Here is an 18,700-nt window from a genome sequence, read left to right as displayed (position 1 = left end):
CCTTCTCCTCTGTGCCTGCCTTGCTGTGCCCCCTTCTGCTCTGTGCCAGGCCTGCCTTGCTGTGCCCCCTTGTCCTCTGTGCCTGGCCTGCTGTGCCCCCTTCTCCTCTGTGCCTGGCCTCCCTTGCTGTGCCCCCTTCTCCTCTGTGCCTGCCTTGCTGTGCCCCCTTCTCCTCTGTGCCAGGCCTGCCTTGTTGTGCCCCCTTCTCCTCTGTGCCAGGCCTGGCTTGTTGTGCCCCCTCCTCTCCTGTGCCAGGCCTGCCTTGCTGTGCCCCTTTCTCCCCTGTGCCAGGTCTGCCTTGCTGTGCCCCCTTCTCCTCTGTGCCTGCCTTGCTGTGCCCCCTTCTCCCGTGCCAGGCCTGCCTTGCTGTGCCCCTTTCTCCCCTGTGCCAGGCCTGCCTTGCTGTGCCCCCTTCTCCTCTGTGCCAGGCCTGCCTTGCTATGCCCCTTCTCCCCTGTACCAGGCCTGGCTTGTTGTGCCCCTTCTCCTCTGTGCCAGGCCTGGCTTGTTGTGCCCCCTCCTCTCCTGTACCAGGCCTGGCTTGCTGAGCCCCTTTCCCCCTGTGCCAGGCCTGCCTTGCTGTACCCCCTTGTCCCCTGTACCAGGCCTCCCTTGCTGTGCCCCTTTCTCCTCTGTGCCAGGCCTGCCTTGCTGTGCCCCTTTCTCCCCTGTGCCAGGCCTGCCTTGCTGTGCCCCCTCCTCTCCTGTATCAGGCCTGGCTTGTTGTGCCCCCTCTCCTGTGCCAGGCCTGGCTTCTTGTGCCCCCCTCTCCTGTGCCAGGCCTGCCTTGCTGTACCCACTTCTCCTCAGTGCCAGGCCTGGCTTGCTGTGCCCTTTTCTCCCCTGTGCCAGGCCCGGCTTGCTGTGCCCCTTGTCCCCTGTGCCAGGCCTGCCTTGCTGTGCCCCCTTCTCCTCTGTACCATGCCTGGCTTGCTGTGCCCCGTTCTCCCCTGTGCCAGGCCTGGCTTGCTGTGCCCCCTTCTCCTCTGTGCCAGGCCTGCCTTGCTGTGCCCCTTTCTCCCCTGGGCCAGGCCTGCTGTGCCTTCTCCTCTGTGCCAGGCCTGCCTTGCTGTGCCCCCTTCTCCCCTGTGCCAGGCCTGCCTTGCTGTGCCCCCCTCTCCTCTGTGCCAGGCCTGCCTTGCTGTGCCCCCTTCTCCTCTGTACCATGCCTGGCTTGCTGTGCCCCGTTCTCCCCTGTGCCAGGCCTGGCTTGCTGTGCCCCCTTCTCCCCTGTGCCAGGCCTGGCTTGCTGTGCCCCTTTCTCCCCTGTGCCAGGCCTGGCTTGCTGTGCCCCTTTCTCCCCTGTGCCAGGCCTGCCTTGCTGTGCCCCCTTCTCCTCTGTGCCAGGCCTGGCTTGCTGTGCCCCTTGTCCCCTATGCGAGGCCTGGCTTGTTGTGCCCCCTTCTCCCCTGTACCAGGCCTGCCTTGCTGTGCCCCCTTCTCCCCTGTGCCAGGCCTGCCTTGCTGTGCCCCCTTCTCCCCTGTGCCAGGCCTGCCTTGCTGTGCCCCCTTCTCCTCTGTGCCAGGCCTGCCTTGCTGTGCCCCTTCTCCCCTGTACCAGGCCTGCCTTGCTGTGCCCCCTTCTCCTCTGTGCCAGGCCTGGCTTGTTGTGTCCCCTTGTCCCCTGTGCCAGGCCTGGCTTGCTGTGCCCCCTTCTCCCCTGTGCCAGGCCTGCCTTGCTGTGCCCCCTTCTCCTCTGTGCCAGGCCTGGCTTGCTGTGCCCCTTGTCCCCTATGTGAGGCCTGGCTTGTTGTGCCCCCTTCTCCCCTGTACCAGGCCTGCCTTGCTGTGCCCCCTTCTCCCCTGTGCCAGGCCTGGCTTGCTGTGCCCCCTTCTCCCCTGTGCCAGGCCTGCCTTGCTGTGCCCCCTTCTCCTCTGTGCCAGGCCTGGCTTGCTGTGCCCCTTGTCCCCTATGCGAGGCCTGGCTTGTTGTGCCCCCTTCTCCCCTGTACCAGGCCTGCCTTGCTGTGCCCCCTTCTCCCCTGTGCCAGGCCTGCCTTGCTGTGCCCCCTTCTCCCCTGTGCCAGGCCTGCCTTGCCGTGCCCCCTTCTCCCCTGTGCCAGGCCTGCCTTGCTGTGCCCCCTTCTCCCCTGTGCCAGGCCTGCCTTGCTGTACCCCCTTCTCCCCTGTGCCAGGCCTGCCTTGCTGTGCCCCCTTCTCCCCTGTGCCAGGCCTGCCTTGCTGTGCCCCCTTCTCCTCTGTGCCAGGCCTGCCTTGCTGTGCCCCCTTCTCCCCTGTGCCAGGCCTGCCTTGCTGTTCCCCCTTCTCCTCTGTGCCAGGCCTGGCTTGCTGTGCCCCCTCCTCTCCTGTGCCAGGCCTGCCTTGCTGTGCCCCCTTCTCCTCTGTGCCAGGCCTGCCTTGCTGTGCCCCCTTCTCCCCTGTGCCAGGCCTGCCTTGCTGTACCCCCTTCTCCCCTGTGCCAGGCCTGCCTTGCTGTGCCCCCTTCTCCCCTGTGCCAGGCCTGCCTTGCTGTGCCCCCTTCTCCTCTGTGCCAGGCCTGGCTTGCTGTGCCCCCTCCTCTCCTGTGCCAGGCCTGCCTTGCTGTGCCCCCTTCTCCTCTGTGCCAGGCCTGCCTTGCTGTGCCCCCTTCTCCCCTGTGCCAGGCCTGCCTTGCTGTACCCCCTTCTCCCCTGTGCCAGGCCTGCCTTGCTGTGCCCCCTTATCCCCTGTGCCAGGCCTGCCTTGCTGTGCCCCCTTCTCCCCTGTGCCAGGCCTGCCTTGCTGTGCCCCCTTCTCCCCTGTGCCAGGCCTGCCTTGCTGTGCCCCCTCATCCCCTGTGCCAGGCCTGCCTTGCTGTGCCCCCTCCTCTCCTGTGCCAGGCCTGCCTGCTGTGCCCCCTTCTCCTCTGTACCATGCCTGGCTTGCTGTGCCCCGTTCTCCCCTGTGCCAGGCCTGGCTTGCTGTACCCCCTTCTCCCCTGTGCCAGGCCTGCCTTGCTGTACCCCCTTCTCCCCTGTGCCAGGCCTGCCTTGCTGTGCCCCCTTCTCCTCTGTGCCAGGCCTGGCTTGCTGTGCCCCCTCCTCTCCTGTGCCAGGCCTGCCTTGCTGTGCCCCCTTCTCCTCTGTGCCAGGCCTGCCTTGCTGTGCCCCTTCTCCCCTGTACCAGGCCTGCCTTGCTGTGCCCCCTTCTCCTCTGTGCCAGGCCTGGCTTGTTGTGTCCCCTTGTCCCCTGTGCCAGGCCTGGCTTGCTGTGCCCCCTTCTCCCCTGTGCCAGGCCTGCCTTGCTGTGCCCCCTTCTCCTCTGTGCCAGGCCTGGCTTGCTGTGCCCCTTGTCCCCTATGTGAGGCCTGGCTTGTTGTGCCCCCTTCTCCCCTGTACCAGGCCTGCCTTGCTGTGCCCCCTTCTCCCCTGTGCCAGGCCTGCCTTGCTGTGCCCCCTTCTCCTCTGTGCCAGGCCTGGCTTGCTGTGCCCCTTGTCCCCTATGCGAGGCCTGGCTTGTTGTGCCCCCTTCTCCCCTGTACCAGGCCTGCCGTGCTGTGCCCCCTTCTCCCCTGTGCCAGGCCTGCCTTGCTGTGCCCCCTTCTCCCCTGTGCCAGGCCTGCCTTGCCGTGCCCCCTTCTCCCCTGTGCCAGGCCTGCCTTGCTGTGCCCCCTTCTCCCCTGTGCCAGGCCTGCCTTGCTGTACCCCCTTCTCCCCTGTGCCAGGCCTGCCTTGCTGTGCCCCCTTCTCCCCTGTGCCAGGCCTGCCTTGCTGTGCCCCCTTCTCCTCTGTGCCAGGCCTGCCTTGCTGTGCCCCCTTCTCCCCTGTGCCAGGCCTGCCTTGCTGTTCCCCCTTCTCCTCTGTGCCAGGCCTGGCTTGCTGTGCCCCCTCCTCTCCTGTGCCAGGCCTGCCTTGCTGTGCCCCCTTCTCCTCTGTGCCAGGCCTGCCTTGCTGTGCCCCCTTCTCCCCTGTGCCAGGCCTGCCTTGCTGTACCCCCTTCTCCCCTGTGCCAGGCCTGCCTTGGTGTGCCCCCTTCTCCCCTGTGCCAGGCCTGCCTTGCTGTGCCCCCTTCTTCTCTGTGCCAGGCCTGGCTTGCTGTGCCCCCTCCTCTCCTGTGCCAGGCCTGCCTTGCTGTGCCCCCTTCTCCTCTGTGCCAGGCCTGCCTTGCTGTGCCCCCTTCTCCCCTGTGCCAGGCCTGCCTTGCTGTACCCCCTTCTCCCCTGTGCCAGGCCTGCCTTGCTGTGCCCCCTTCTCCCCTGTGCCAGGCCTGCCTTGCTGTGCCCCCTTCTCCCCTGTGCCAGGCCTGCCTTGCTGTGCCCCCTTCTCCCCTGTGCCAGGCCTGCCTTGCTGTGCCCCCTTATCCCCTGTGCCAGGCCTGCCTTGCTGTGCCCCCTTCTCCCCTGTGCCAGGCCTGCCTTGCTGTGCCCCCTTCTCCCCTGTGCCAGGCCTGCCTTGCTGTGCCCCCTTCTCCCCTGTGCCAGGCCTGCCTTGCTGTGCCCCCTTCTCCCCTGTGCCAGGCCTGCCTTGCTGTGCCCCCTCCTCTCCTGTGCCAGGCCTGCCTTGCTGTGCCCCCTTCTCCTCTGTACCATGCCTGGCTTGCTGTGCCCCGTTCTCCCCTGTGCCAGGCCTGGCTTGCTGTACCCCCTTCTCCCCTGTGCCAGGCCTGCCTTGCTGTACCCCCTTCTCCCCTGTGCCAGGCCTGCCTTGCTGTGCCCCCTTCTCCTCTGTGCCAGGCCTGGCTTGCTGTGTCCCCTCCTCTCCTGTGCCAGGCCTGCCTTGCTGTGCCCCCTTCTCCTCTGTGCCAGGCCTGGCTTGCTGTGCCCCCTCCTCTCCTGTGCCAGGCCTGCCTTGCTGTGCCCCCTTCTTCCTCTGTGCCAGTCTCTGTGCCCCCCTCTCCTGTGCCAGGCCTGGCTCTCTGTGCCCCTCCCTAGGCCTTGGCACAGTTTGCCTGCCTGTCTCCCTTCTGCAGATACACGGTTTCCTCGGCCATTTGCGGACTGCTTCCCCCAGGACTCTTGTTCCTCAGTTTTGCTCCGGGCAGAGCATCCAGGCGGCACACAGGGTGCGGGTCACTGGGGAGCACTGTCTGTCAGCTGCATGCGGGGGATTGGGGGTTAATCCCTCTGCCAGGCCCGGAGCCCCCTCCTCTGCCTGTGATTGGTGCTCTGCAGTGCGCTGCCGCAGTCATTGGTGGTCTCTGCTCCCCTCCTATACTGTGTGCCATGCTCCTGTGCCCGGGCCGCTCATTGGCGGCCATTGTGGGGGTCGTGCAGCCGCAGACACCGCTCCCACTGATCGGCCAGTGACAGCCGCTGCCCAGGGGTCTTCCACCGTCCAGCCCATCATGGCGCCCCCTGGTCAGTGCGAAGCTCTGCAGGAGAGCTCAGGCCGGGAGGCCTCCCCGGGACCCTCCGTCACCGAGAGGCGCTGACCAGCAGCTGAGCCTGCCAGGCCGGACAGGTAACCACCGCCCACCGGAGCGGTCAGGCAAGAGGTTCTGCATCATCTGTGCTGCATTCAGGGCTTGTCGCGGGGTGACGGAGCCTCGGTGCATGCAGAGCCTGCTGGGCAGCAATGCAGAGGAGAGTGGCCTCTGTTCATACTGCAGAGCATCTGGGGGCGACGCATCCATCGCTGACAGCATCGCTGCCTGCGGAGCCTCGGTGGGGCCAGCACCTCAGGCAGTGACGCTTCATGGCTGCACAACATGTAGGGGGTCAGAGTCTCCATCATTTACTGATATCTAAGGATAATCCTCAGTTTTATCTACAGCAGAGTCCCACATATGTGGTCTGTAAGGAGGAATGGCTGATCACAGGGGTCTCTCCTGTCCTTGGGCAGGTGGATTTGACAACAGCAGAGTCTAGGAGCCTCTGTTCTCATTGCTGGGGGGCAGATATAGAGGAGTCTCTGCTGTCAGTGCTGGGGGGCAGATATAGAGGAGTCTCTGCTGTCAGTGCTGGGGGGCAGATATAGAGGAGTCTCTGCTGTCAGTGCTGGGGGCAGATATAGAGGAGTCTCTGCTGTCAGTGCTGGGGGGCAGATATAGAGGAGTCTCTGCTGTCAGTGCTGGGGGGCAGATATAGGGGAGTCTCTGCTGTCAGTGCTGGGGGGCAGATATAGAGGAGTCTCTGCTGTCAGTGCTGGGGGGCAGATATAGAGGAGTCTCTGCTGTCAGTGCTGGGGGGCAGATATAGGGGAGTCTCTGCTGTCAGTGCTGGGGGGCAGATATAGAGGAGTCTCTGCTGTCAGTGCTGGGGGGCAGATATAGAGGAGTCTCTGCTGTCAGTGCTGGGGGCAGATATAGGGGAGTCTCTGCTGTCAGTGCTGGGGGCAGATATAGAGGAGTCTCTGCTGTCAGTGCTGGGGGGCAGATATAGGGGAGTCTCTGCTGTCAGTGCTGGGGGGCAGATATAGAGGAGTCTCTGCTGTCAGTGCTGGGGGGCAGATATAGAGGAGTCTCTGCTGTCAGTGCTGGGGGGCAGATATAGAGGAGTCTCTGCTGTCAGTGCTGGGGGGCAGATATAGGGGAGTCTCTGCTGTCAGTGCTGGGGGGCAGATATAGAGGAGTCTCTGCTGTCAGTGCTGGGGGGGCAGATATAGAGGAGTCTCTGCTGTCAGTGCTGGGGGGGCAGATATAGAGGAGTCTCTGCTGTCAGTGCTGGGGGGCAGATATAGAGGAGTCTCTGCTGTCAGTGCTGGGGGGCAGATATAGGGGAGTCTCTGCTGTCAGTGCTGGGGGCAGATATAGAGGAGTCTCTGCTGTCAGTGCTGGGGGGCAGATATAGAGGAGTCTCTGCTGTCAGTGCTGGGGGGGCAGATATAGAGGAGTCTCTGCTGTCAGTGCTGGGGGGCAGATATAGAGGAGTCTCTGCTGTCAGTGCTGGGGGGCAGATATAGAGGAGTCTCTGCTGTCAGTGCTGGGGGGCAGATATAGAGGAGTCTCTGCTGTCAGTGCTGGGGGGCAGATATAGGGGAGTCTCTGCTGTCAGTGCTGGGGGGCAGATATAGAGGAGTCTCTGCTGTCAGTGCTGGGGGGGCAGATATAGAGGAGTCTCTGCTGTCAGTGCTGGGGGGGCAGATATAGAGGAGTCTCTGCTGTCAGTGCTGGGGGGCAGATATAGAGGAGTCTCTGCTGTCAGTGCTGGGGGGCAGATATAGGGGAGTCTCTGCTGTCAGTGCTGGGGGCAGATATAGAGGAGTCTCTGCTGTCAGTGCTGGGGGGCAGATATAGAGGAGTCTCTGCTGTCAGTGCTGGGGGGCAGATATAGAGGAGTCTCTGCTGTCAGTGCTGGGGGCAGATATAGAGGAGTCTCTGCTGTCAGTGCTGGGGGGCAGATATAGGGGAGTCTCTGCTGTCAGTGCTGGGGGGCAGATATAGAGGAGTCTCTGCTGTCAGTGCTGGGGGGCAGATATAGAGGAGTCTCTGCTGTCAGTGCTGGGGGGCAGATATAGAGGAGTCTCTGCTGTCAGTGCTGGGGGGCAGATATAGAGGAGTCTCTGCTGTCAGTGCTGGGGGGCAGATATAGAGGAGTCTCTGCTGTCAGTGCTGGGGGGCAGATATAGAGGAGTCTCTGCTGTCAGTGCTGGGGGGCAGATATAGAGGAGTCTCTGCTGTCAGTGCTGGGGGGCAGATATAGAGGAGTCTCTGCTGTCAGTGCTGGGGGGGCAGATATAGAGGAGTCTCTGCTGTCAGTGCTGGGGGCAGATATAGAGGAGTCTCTGCTGTCAGTGCTGGGGGCAGATATAGAGGAGTCTCTGCTGTCAGTGCTGGGGGGCAGATATAGAGGAGTCTCTGCTGTCAGTGCTGGGGGCAGAGACACAGGAGTGTCTGGGAGTCTCTGCTGTCAGTGCTGGGGGGCAGATATAGAGGAGTCTCTGCTGTCAGTGCTGGGGGGCAGATATAGAGGAGTCTCTGCTGTCAGTGCTGGGGGCAGATATAGAGGAGTCTCTGCTGTCACTGAGGTGGAGCAGAGACACAGGAGTGTCTGGGAGTCTCTGCTGTCAGTGCTGGGGGGCTGCTTGTTTTGTGTTTCGGGGTTTCCCTTCTGTATTGGTTCTGTATTTCTATCACTTCTATCTGTTACTTTGCAGCTCGGCGACTCTTGTTTGCAGCCTTTGTAGAACTTTGTCCTGTCTAGATTGCCGGGCTGATTTATTTCCTTACAACCCTACAGTATTCTGAGGTTTCAATCATTTAAATTAAACAATAACTGCACTAAAAGAATGAAATAATCTCACACTCTAGGAGCTCGAGAAGCTGAGATTTGGGAGCTGTCTGATGAGCTCACTGGGGGTTTCTGTGGTCACTGTCGATTTTCCTTCCCTTGCATGGTCTCCTTTCTCGATCCTACCAAAGCTGCTATTTTGTTTTTTCAAGAGCAACAGCAATCCCCAATGACTGCGATCTTTTTTATGTTACAGAAAACACAGGGAGACAGTAATATAAGATACCGTAGTTTGCACCCATCCAATCTACACACTTTGTTCTATCTCCTTCCTGAAGTGCACTATATGGCAGCGCATACCTGTCTGTACCTCCCGTGTGGGCTGAAATGTTGGCCCTTTTTCTCTTATACAGACGTACTGCTGTAGTTTTCTTAAGTCACTTAGACTATTTGAGTGCCGTGGAATTCATTAAAATAGTAGCGCGGGAATAAAAAAAATAGCTGACGCGTTTCGAGTCATAGATATTTATTAATTTTTTTCTGTATAAATCACATAGTCCATTAATTTAGATGACATCACACATTGACAGCATCTGAAAAGCAAAGTATTAACCCTAGAATGGGATGTGGTGGACATGAATATGCACCATAGACAACAATGTAACAAAAAAAAAAACAGCCTTACAATGTAATTAAGATAGTGGTAATAACGGTCTTGAAGGAGCGCCAGCCGTGCGCAGTTAGGGGCACAATGCAGCTCCAGCCGGGAACCTCTAGAGAGGAGGGTAATTGCGATGCTGAATATTAACCCGGTCGGAAGGAGCGCAGAGACTGCACCTGAGCAAGACAGATGATCCTCTCGAAATGCGTTGTGGACTATGCAATAAAAAGAAGATTTTAAATCCACCTCTCCTTTCTCTGCGCTCCTTCCAACCGGTTAATATGTAATTCAGTCTTATATGACTGGTAGAAGCTAACTCTTGATGGTGCTAGTGGGCATTATAAAATGATTAAGAGATAACGTATCTGCGATTAATAATCAGCCAGACGCGAAATGGGCGACTATCTTAATAAAGTCGCAATAAATTCACTTTTCCCGGATTGAAAACCCTCTTTTAATCACTTTAAAAACAGGGAGAGTGAAAACTTTTCTAAAGTATGGCAGCCTTGAAAGCGTCCCACATATCTCCGCTTTGTCACATAAGAGCAGGTGAAATATTAGGGATAAAGGGTTGTCCAGAATAGTCTGGAATATTGTAGTCTTTATTACCATAGAATAACAGACATGGAAAATACCAGACGCACCAATATAAGGGAACAGTTCCGACTCTACTTTGGCTGCTTTGGTCTTTGACAGGCTGCAGCGGTGACGTCACATCTAAAACATGCAAGACGGCTGCAGATGATCATTGGGCTTGGTTTATTCATCGCCATCAGCAGAGACGCTGAGTCCAGTGATTGGTGGCAATAGTCTCCTGCGCTGCTGTCATGATGGCATCAATCCCTTTAAATGTCGTCAAATCTGAGCTTTGAGGTTTAGAGTGAAGTTAAGCTTTAAAAATTCTCAGAACGCATGCTCTTGTTATGTGGGCTTAATGGGGGGCTTTTATTGCTGTGATAATGTCATTATTAATGGGGTCTAATTTCAGGGACCCACTGTCAATACCAGGAGCATTCGGGTACAGCGCTTGGCCGTTCCCGCTGGATATGTTGTCATAGAATCATAGAATTGTAGAGTTGGAAGGGACCTCCTGGATCATCAGGTCCAACCCCCTGCTCAAAGCAGGATTCGCTAAATCATCCCAGTCAGATGTCTGTCCAGCCTCTGTTTGAAGACTTCCATTGAAGGAGAACTCACCACTTCTCGTGGCAGCCTGTTCCACTCATTGATCACTCTAACTGTCAAAAAGTTTTGTCTAATATCTAATCTGTGTCTCCTCCCATTCAGTTTCATCCCATTGCTTCTAGTCTTTCCTTGTGCAAATGAGAATAAAGTTGATCCTTCTACAATGTGACAGCCCTTTAGATATTTGTAGTCTTTCTAGTGATTGGATGGGTTTCCTACTAGTGATTGGTGGGGTTCCCGGTGATCTAAGGTTTATATTTTGGAGACCGTGATACATGTTTTCTGGAGCAAGTTCTTTGCACAGTATTACCACTCCTTTATTCTGAGGATCAATGGGGTCTCAGGCAGTCGGAGATCCTTGTAAGGACTCGTGCAGATGACTGTATAACTATATGAGTTCTATCCGTCGTTTTGATGGATAGCACTTGTCCCCATGTTATTCAGTGAGGCCATGCAGATGTCCGATTTTTTTTTTTCTTTTTTTTTTTTTAATTTTAAAAAATTTTTTCTTTTTTTTTTTTTCTCTCTTGGACCAAGGGGAAAAAATGGCGGCATGCATGATTTTCCTCTGATATTTGGCTAGTAAGCAAACTTGGAGATGAAAGTGGATGTAAACCTGCGCTGCTGAGGATCCAATCTACAATAGGAAACCAATACTTTGGCAGATACTTTTAATGTCATGGCCGAAAGTGTTGGCACCCTACCCTTGAAATTGTTCTAGAAAATGTATTATATCTCCGAGAAAATTTTTGCAATTACACATTGTTTCCTTTGTGTGTATTGGAATAACACAAAAAAAAAAAACGAGGAAATAAAGGCAAATTGGACATAATTTCACACAAAAAAACTAAAAAATGGTATGGACAGCAGAATCTGCAGCAACATCAGCATCATTCACACTATGCTGCTGCAAATTTACTGTGCGTTTTCTATGGCAGAAAAGCAGTAGCTTGGCAGAAGTGCCCTTACGTTGGAAATACTCCTTAAATCTGTCACTTTAAATGACTAATTCACATCTCCCTGTACATAATAAAGATAATTTTATTGTGGGCGGAGAGAAAATAAAAGGTGATCTTTATGTAAAGTTTGTGCAGAAGGCAGAGCGACCTTGGGTTTACCATTAACCGCTTCTATCTGCTCTTAATGATGTAATGGATTACTATATTAAGTCCCTTTCCTTCCTGAAGAGACTTACAGTATTTGCATAGCGTCATGGCCAAAAGTGTGGCACCCTTCAAATTGTTCCAGAAAATTCTTGCAACGACACGTTTTGTTATATGCACGTTTATTTCCTTTGTATGTTTTGAAACCACACAAAAAAAAAACCTGAGAAAAAAAAAGTAAAATTGGACATAATATCACGCAAAAATCCCAAAGTAAGCAGGACAAAATTGTTAGCACCGTTCCAAAACTGGAACAACTTTTTTAAAGCATGTGATGCTCGTTCAAACTCACCTGTGGCAAGTAATAGGTGTGGGCAATATGGAAATCACACCTGAAACCAAAGAAAAAGGGGGAGAAGTTGACTCCGGATCTAAATTATTATTTATTTATATAGCACCATTGATTTCATGGTGCTGTACATAAGAGGGGTTACATACAAATTACAGATATCACTTACAATAAACAAGCTAATAATGACAGATTGATATAGAGGGGAGAGGACCCTGCCCTTTTCGGGCTTACATGCTACAGGATGGTGGGGAAGGAGACAGTAGGTTGGGGGTTGCAGCAGTTCCGATGTTGGTTGAGTTGATATCTCCAGTAGTGGTGAGGAGGTAGCGGGGTCATTGCAGGCTGTAAGCTTTCTTGAAGAGGTGGGTTTTCAAGTTCCGCCTGTAGGATCCGAATATGGTTGATAGTTGGACTTGTTGGGGCAAAGAATTCCAGAGGATGGGGGCTATTCGGGAGAAGTCTCGGAGGCGGTTGGATGAGGAGTGAATAAGTGTGGAGGAGAGAAGGTGGTCTTGGGAGGACCGGAGATTACGTGAGGGAAGGTACCGGTAGATTAGTTCAGAGATATATGGAGGAGACAGGTTATAGATGGCCTTGTAGGTCAGTATTAGTAATTTGAACTGGATACGCTGAGGGAATGGGAGCCAGTGAAGATATTTGCAGAGGGGAGAAGCGGAGGAGTAGCGAGGAGAGAGATGAATTAGGCAGCAGAGTTAAGGATGGACTGGAGAGGTGCGAGGGTGTTAGCAGGGAGACCACAGAAAAGGATGTTGCAATAGTCGAGGCGGGAGATGATGAGGGTGTGCACAAGCATTTTAGTAGATTGTGGGGAGAGGAAAGGACGGATTCTTGAAATATTTTTGAGCTGGAGGCGACAGGAGGTAGAAAGAGCTTGGATGTGCGGTTTGAAGGACAGGGCAGAGTCAAGGGTTATTCCAAGGCAGCGGATTTCCGGTACTAGGGAAAGCGTGATGGGTAAGGAAGATCTGTGAGATGGAGGAAAGATGATGAGTTCAGATTTCCCATTGAACACCGGTGGAGACATCTTAAAATTGCTGTTGGGAGAAGGCGCCTTCAAATGAGAAACCTGAAGCAGTTTGTAAAAGAGTTGAAAAAAAATTAACTTTGTTCATGGGAAAACCCTTTAAGGCCGGGGTCACACTGGCGAGGAATACGGGAGAGTGAGAGGCGCAAAAAGCACGCATTAGACACGGACAAATGATTTTCTATGGGGTCCCTCGCACCAGGCGTATATTTCTCCTCAGTATCCTACGCTCCGTGCCACTCGCAGCATGCTGCGATTGTCAGCGTACTACGCCCGTAGTACGCCAATGCAAGTCTATGGGTGCGCAAAAAATACGGATTACACATGGACCACACGTGTGACTTGCGAGAAATACGCACCAGGTGTCTTTTAGCCAAGCCGGCAATTCAGTGCACGATACAGTAAACTCACACTGACAGGTTTAATAAAGAAATGAAAGAATAGATATAGACACATAGAATACATATATATATATATACATATACATATATATATATATATATGCATTCTATGTGTCTATATCTATTATTTCGTTTCTTTATTAAAACTGTCATAGGGCTCCATTATATGTCCATTTTGCAAGCCTGCGAGAAAATCTCACCATACGGATGCCATACGGATTACATACGGATGCTGACATGCGCAAAATACGCGACCACACCTTGATTACGGATGACATACGGAGCACTGTTTAGGGGTCTGTCATCCATATTACGCATGTAAAATACTGACCGTATTTTGCGCAGGTTAGTGTGACTCCAGCCTAAAGGCCCCGTCTCACTAAGCGATCTTGGTAGCGAGATTGCTGCTGAGTCACAACTTTTGTGACGTAACAGCGATCTCACCAGCGAGATCGCTGTGTGTGACAGCGATCAGCGAGCAGCCCCCCTGCCGGTATCGCTGATCGCTGGAAGAAACCTCTGGACATTTCTTTGGTCGCTGGTCTCCCGCTGGCCAGCACGCATCGCTGTGTGTGACAAGCGGGAGACCAGCGATCAGGTGTAAAAAATAATAAAAAAAATAAAAAATATAGTTATTCTCACCTTCCGACGTCCCGCGCAGCCATCCTGCCTCTCTCCACGCTCCGGTCCCAGTCATTCTCGCAAAGGATCACTGGAACCGGAGCGTGGAGAGAGGCGGGATGGCTGAACGCGACGTCGGAAGGTGAGAATAACTATATTTTTTATTTTGATTCTATTTTTTACAGCGATGGCCAGCGATGCCGGGCGCTGTCTGTGTGACAGCTCACCAGCGATCACATAGCGACTTACTAGCGATCCTGACACCTTGATATCGGTGTCGGGATCGCTGGTAAGTCGCTTAGTGTGACGGGGCCTTAAGCTGCCATACACATCGGATGTCTCCCTGCATTGCTCGCACTCTCTCGCCCACTGACATAGACATCAGCCCTGGGTCTCAGCAGCTCAGCTTCGGTCTTGTGCAGAGGACAGGAAAGTATTTTCTGTATCTGCACGTTATCAAGGGACTGGTCTTTGCCAAGAAGCCAGAGGAGCGTAGCAGTGGCTCTCGGCGAGAACTCGCGAGCCTTCCTCTGTATAGAGGGGTCAGGAGAAATAACCTTCAATTGAACGATCACTACGTCAGTAGCTTTACAATCATGCATGGGACCCTTCAGGTGCTCACAAAAAAAATAAAATAAGGGCTCACACAGACGACTGTATTTATGGTCTGGGGGCCACGATCTTCGGACTTGTGAAAAGATCCATCTTCCGTGAAAGATCTTTATTTCCAAGAACGTTCTCGGGGAAAATCTGCTGGTGGATGCTTATTGAAAATGGATAACCGGTTTCGAAGATGTCTCATCAGCTCGTGGCCGCAAGCAAATCGCTTGCAAGTGGTCATGTCACTGCTTGCTCGCATCGGCAGTACCAGGGAATCGTGACGGTGTACGCAGCGCGCGCTGTCATGGTTCAGAAGTTTGCTGTTGCATAAAATGACTTTGCTCTAAAACCTGGACAACACCATATGTCTGTTTTTCACGTAAGAGTTCTGCCTGTGTATTTCCCAGATAAAACGCCCATCATTGCCTATCTGAGATGTCTAATTTTACTGCTAGTCCCAGGTCAAATGCAAAATCAAGTCTGTAGATCCGTGAAGAATTCGGATAGCACATTGATGGTCTCCTAGTTGAGTCTGTGTGATTTCCATTTTTTTCCATTAATAGGAGAAGCGAAAACTGCAGTTTTTTGCTGCACATTAGAAAGACTGGTTAAAGTCTGATGGGGAAACCTGACACACTAACCAAATACTGGTGAAAATTGGTCTTTTTTTTTTTGCATATGAGAAAATTAATTGACATTGGAAGGAGGCTTTTTGTATTGCATTTTGCTTTGACTTTAGAATTTGCAAAGTCTGTAACAAACCCTGTACCCCATAGTGTAATGTGCAGCGACTCCTCAGGGCCCAGCAGTGTCTGCAATGTGCAGGCCCAAGGACAGATACAGTATTCTTTCCTTTATAAGAAGCTGTAATATAAGGCAGGGTTCCCCAACTCCAGTCTTCAAGGCCCACCAACAGGTCATGTTTTCAGTATTTTCTTTGTATTGCACAGGTGATAATAATAATAATAATAATCTTTATTTATTTAGCGCCAACATATTCCGCAGCGCTTTACAGTTTAACAGTTTCAAAACACAAGTCATAAGTAACAACGCTAACAATACAATAATTAAAGCAAAATAAGACGAAATAAGACGACCCTGCTCGTGAGAGCTTACAATCTACAATGAGGTGAGGGAAGTACAAAGTACAGGTGTGTATTTACAATGGTGTATTTACAATGAAGGTCCAGCCATCTTGCGGGAGTGAAGGATGGATGGAGATAGTGAATGGGCTACACACGCACACTTACACAGAGAATGACTTTGATTAGTGAATGTGATAGGCCGCTCTGAACAGGTGTGTTTTGAGGGAGCGCCTAAAACTATGCAAATTGTGGATAGTCCTGATTTATTGGGGTAGAGCATTCCAGAGGATAGGAGCAGCACGGGAGAAGTCTTGGAGTCGGGAGTGGGAGGTACGGATTAGTGCAGAGGTTAGTCGAAAGTCGTTTGCAGAGCGCAGCGATCGGCTAGGCCGATAGACAGAAATGAGAGAAGAGATGTAAGGGGGTGCCGCACTGTGGAGAGCTTTGTGGGTGAGAACAAGTACTTTGAATTGGATCCTGTAATGAATGGGCAGCCAATGTAAGGACTGGCGAAGAGCGGACGCGTCCGAGTACCGATTACCCAGATGGACGATCCTGGCCGCTGCATTAAGTATGGACTGGAGAGGGGATAGTCGAGTGACGGGGAGGACAATTAATAGAGCGTTGCAGTAATCCAGGCGAGAGTGGATCAATGCAACAGTGAGGGTTTTTGTTGTTTCCATAGTGAGAAAAGGGCGGATTCTAGAGATGTTCTTTAGGTGTAAGCGGCAAGATATACTAAGGAAATCCTGAACAAATGACCTGTTGGTGGGCCTGGAGGACTGGAGTTGGGGAACACTGATATAAGGTTTTATCTTGGGTTATGGCGAGTACTCTGCCATCCTCTCATGCTGCATGGAACAAATCTGTGTTCTAAACGTTAATTTATTAACTGTGAGGCTCAATGTGAGAATAACTTCTGCAAATGTGCAATACCTAGGACCTGGATCCAAGTCATCCCTTTAATGTCTTCCCACGGGGGAGGGGTTGTTACAGTGTGTTCTATGTGCGATATTAGTTGGGGGTGGGGTGTGGATGATGGAAGCATGCAAGGTCTTATCTGTCTGATCCATGCATCAGGAGATTGCAGCTTCTACCTGATGCAGTTGTCAGATTAGTGCTGTTTGTTCTCTCCTCGGTGTCCTGTTTTATTAATGTTACTTTTATGACCTATGTTACGTCATAACATTGTATGATGAATAAATAACAAATGTCAAGAAAACCAGCGGTTGTTAGAGGATGTGGAATGAGGTCGTCATAGGAGTCTGGTAATTCCTCAGAGCAGAACTGCTCATCGCTGAAGTCAATAAACTTCGGAGCGGCTCCATGAATGTCTCCATTGTTGTGAATCCAGCGCTGCGCTCGCTGGTCGCTCTCCTACAAACCAATACAGATTTCTGCTCTGTTTTCCACGGTGTGGACTCTGTGTGGCTTCTATCATTTTATGTTCCATAAAGACCTAATATTGATTGGGAAAAACCTTCTTGTGGAGGCCAAAAAATCTCTTATATACATATTGGACTAAAGTTGGCTGAATGTGGCGAATCTTAGTGATGAGCGAGCGTGCTCTGATGCTGATATTGGTGGGATCAGCCAGCCGTCTAATACACAGGCGGAAGAGGGTCCCTGTGCAAAATTAGTATATGGGCCCCTCTTTGTGTGTGCCTTCTGCTTGTGGTAGTGGCCCCCTGACCCCTTGGGCCCTTGTGAGGCTGTACAGTTTGCACCAGTGGTATGTCCGCACCTTATCTAATATGTATCGGGGCATTCCCACTGTCAGGGAAGAGAAAGATCGAAGCATTAGCCTCCAAAGAGGCTGCCGGAGTGTATGTTTCATAGTCAGTATGATTGTTAAAACAGATGTCATCATGGATCAATCAGCCGAATAATGGGGAACCATATGTTCAATGATAAAATCCCATTACATTATTAACTTGTTCTCTTGGTCTGACATCCCTGCTGATCAGAGAGGAACTTGTGAATATCGCAAATATTTCTATGATGCTGCAATGTAAAGTATGGTGGAGGGAGTAAAAATACAGGAGGGGGATTTCAGACATTGCAGATGAGCTGTAATCACAGATTTTAGTTGTGTCCTAATAGTGACCAATAATGCAGACAGTGGGGTCAGGAATCACTGATTTGGTGGGGGCGAGCCATCTCCAGCGACCCCATAATATTTTCACTATCTTCATTATCTATTACTAATATTAGTTAGTGAGATCTTGGCCCCGGACCATTGATATCGGCTAATATTGTGTATTGAGCAAACAATTCTTTGTTCTGTTATTGACACATCAACTGTTTGATGATAAAGAGAGCAGCACCCACATCCTGGATCATCTGGAGAGAAGTCAGAAAATCCCTGTGTACTCAGTATAAATGTACATGATGCGGCTGTAGACATAAGATACCGTCTGCGGGGCTGGAAGCCTGTGGGTGAGGGCAACGGCTGAGGAAAATGCAGTGGTTTGACATTTGTCTTCCCTGTAGATAAGCGGAATCAGATTTGCCCCCCATACACAATAGATGGCTGGTTTGCCTGATAGCTACCTCTCCCAACTTCGCTCCTATGTTCCCTGTGAAAAGAGCCGCTGCCAGAATTCTCTGGCGGTGGCTTATTTCATCAAGAACAAAGTTCGGCATTGCAAAATCAACCATGTCGGATCCTTTTCGTCCTGACATCATCTGGTTGGTGAAAGTCGGTGTCAAAGGGGACCCCATACACATTAGACTATCAGCGGATGGGAGTGGGAGAGACCTTTTTAGAGTAAGTTTGCACTTTGCGTATTTTGTGCGGCTTTTACGCACGGATTTGTGTGTAGCACCAGCGATGTGGATGACGTTTCAGTCAATCTCGTGTTCACATTGCAGATACTTTCTGTGCATAAATTGACTCACATGGGTTTTTAAATCCTCATCATTTTGACCCTTTGTGCGGAATAAGTATGGATTTCATCTTTAGCAATGTAAAGGATGAAATCTGGGCACCACCCGCAACATGTGAACTTGGCCTTCGCCATATGCTTTGCCAGTCAGCTTCTCATGCATTGGTGAAAATCACTGACGAAAAACTGATGGTAAAATCTAAAACACAGATGAAACTCGGACCGTTTGTTTTTTTTATCCTATACATGAAAAATCATGAGGTTTAATCAGTACAATTCCTGATGAGGCAGACAGAGGGCGACATTTTTGAAGTAACACAAAAAGGAGAACCCGAGTATCATTCTCACTCTGTTCTGCAAATAATAACGGCATTATCTGTTTTTCAGGGATTTGCAATTTTTGTCAATTCTTTCCTTATATGTCTCCATTTCTAAGCAGCTTTGTGCTTGAATGGAGTCAGGACGATTCGATTCTCCTCAGCAGGAGCCGGTCCGCCATAATGGCCTCTTGTACCTCGCTTTTATTGCTGTTCTCCCAATACACAGGGAGGCCGGACTCTCTGCAGCTAAATCCATTACAACTAAATAATTTACAATGGTAATTCTGTGTAATTTATAGGGAAATACTTGGAAGTAGCAATATATGCACCTGCATCATTTATTCAGGGAGGCA

The 18,700-nt window shown here is 52.1% G+C and overlaps 1 protein-coding gene across 6 annotated transcripts in view; it reads left to right on the top strand.

Annotated features, from left to right (window-relative positions):
• The window catches only part of ST3GAL3 (ST3 beta-galactoside alpha-2,3-sialyltransferase 3), a 251,348-nt gene that overhangs the window by 23,020 nt on the left and 209,628 nt on the right, over positions 1-18,700 (top strand). Inside the window, exon 1 of one of the 6 annotated variants that reach the window (XM_073544504.1) lies at positions 4,780-5,378. The exons of 1 other annotated variant lie outside the window; for it this stretch is intronic. The gene's annotated coding sequence lies outside the window, so the exon portion shown is untranslated. Of the gene's footprint in view, positions 1-4,779; positions 5,379-18,700 lie in introns of those variants that run through there. 4 more of the 6 variants (XM_073544499.1, XM_073544501.1, XM_073544502.1 and 1 more) reach the window with 4 other exon arrangements.

This window comes from Dendrobates tinctorius, unplaced genomic scaffold (assembly GCF_039654945.1).
Source record: "Dendrobates tinctorius isolate UK_male_01 unplaced genomic scaffold, ASM3965494v1 ptg000138l, whole genome shotgun sequence".
NCBI lineage: Eukaryota > Metazoa > Chordata > Amphibia > Anura > Dendrobatidae > Dendrobates > Dendrobates tinctorius.
The sequence above is the reverse complement of the archived record's forward strand: the minus strand, read 5'-3'. Positions and strand labels throughout refer to the sequence as shown.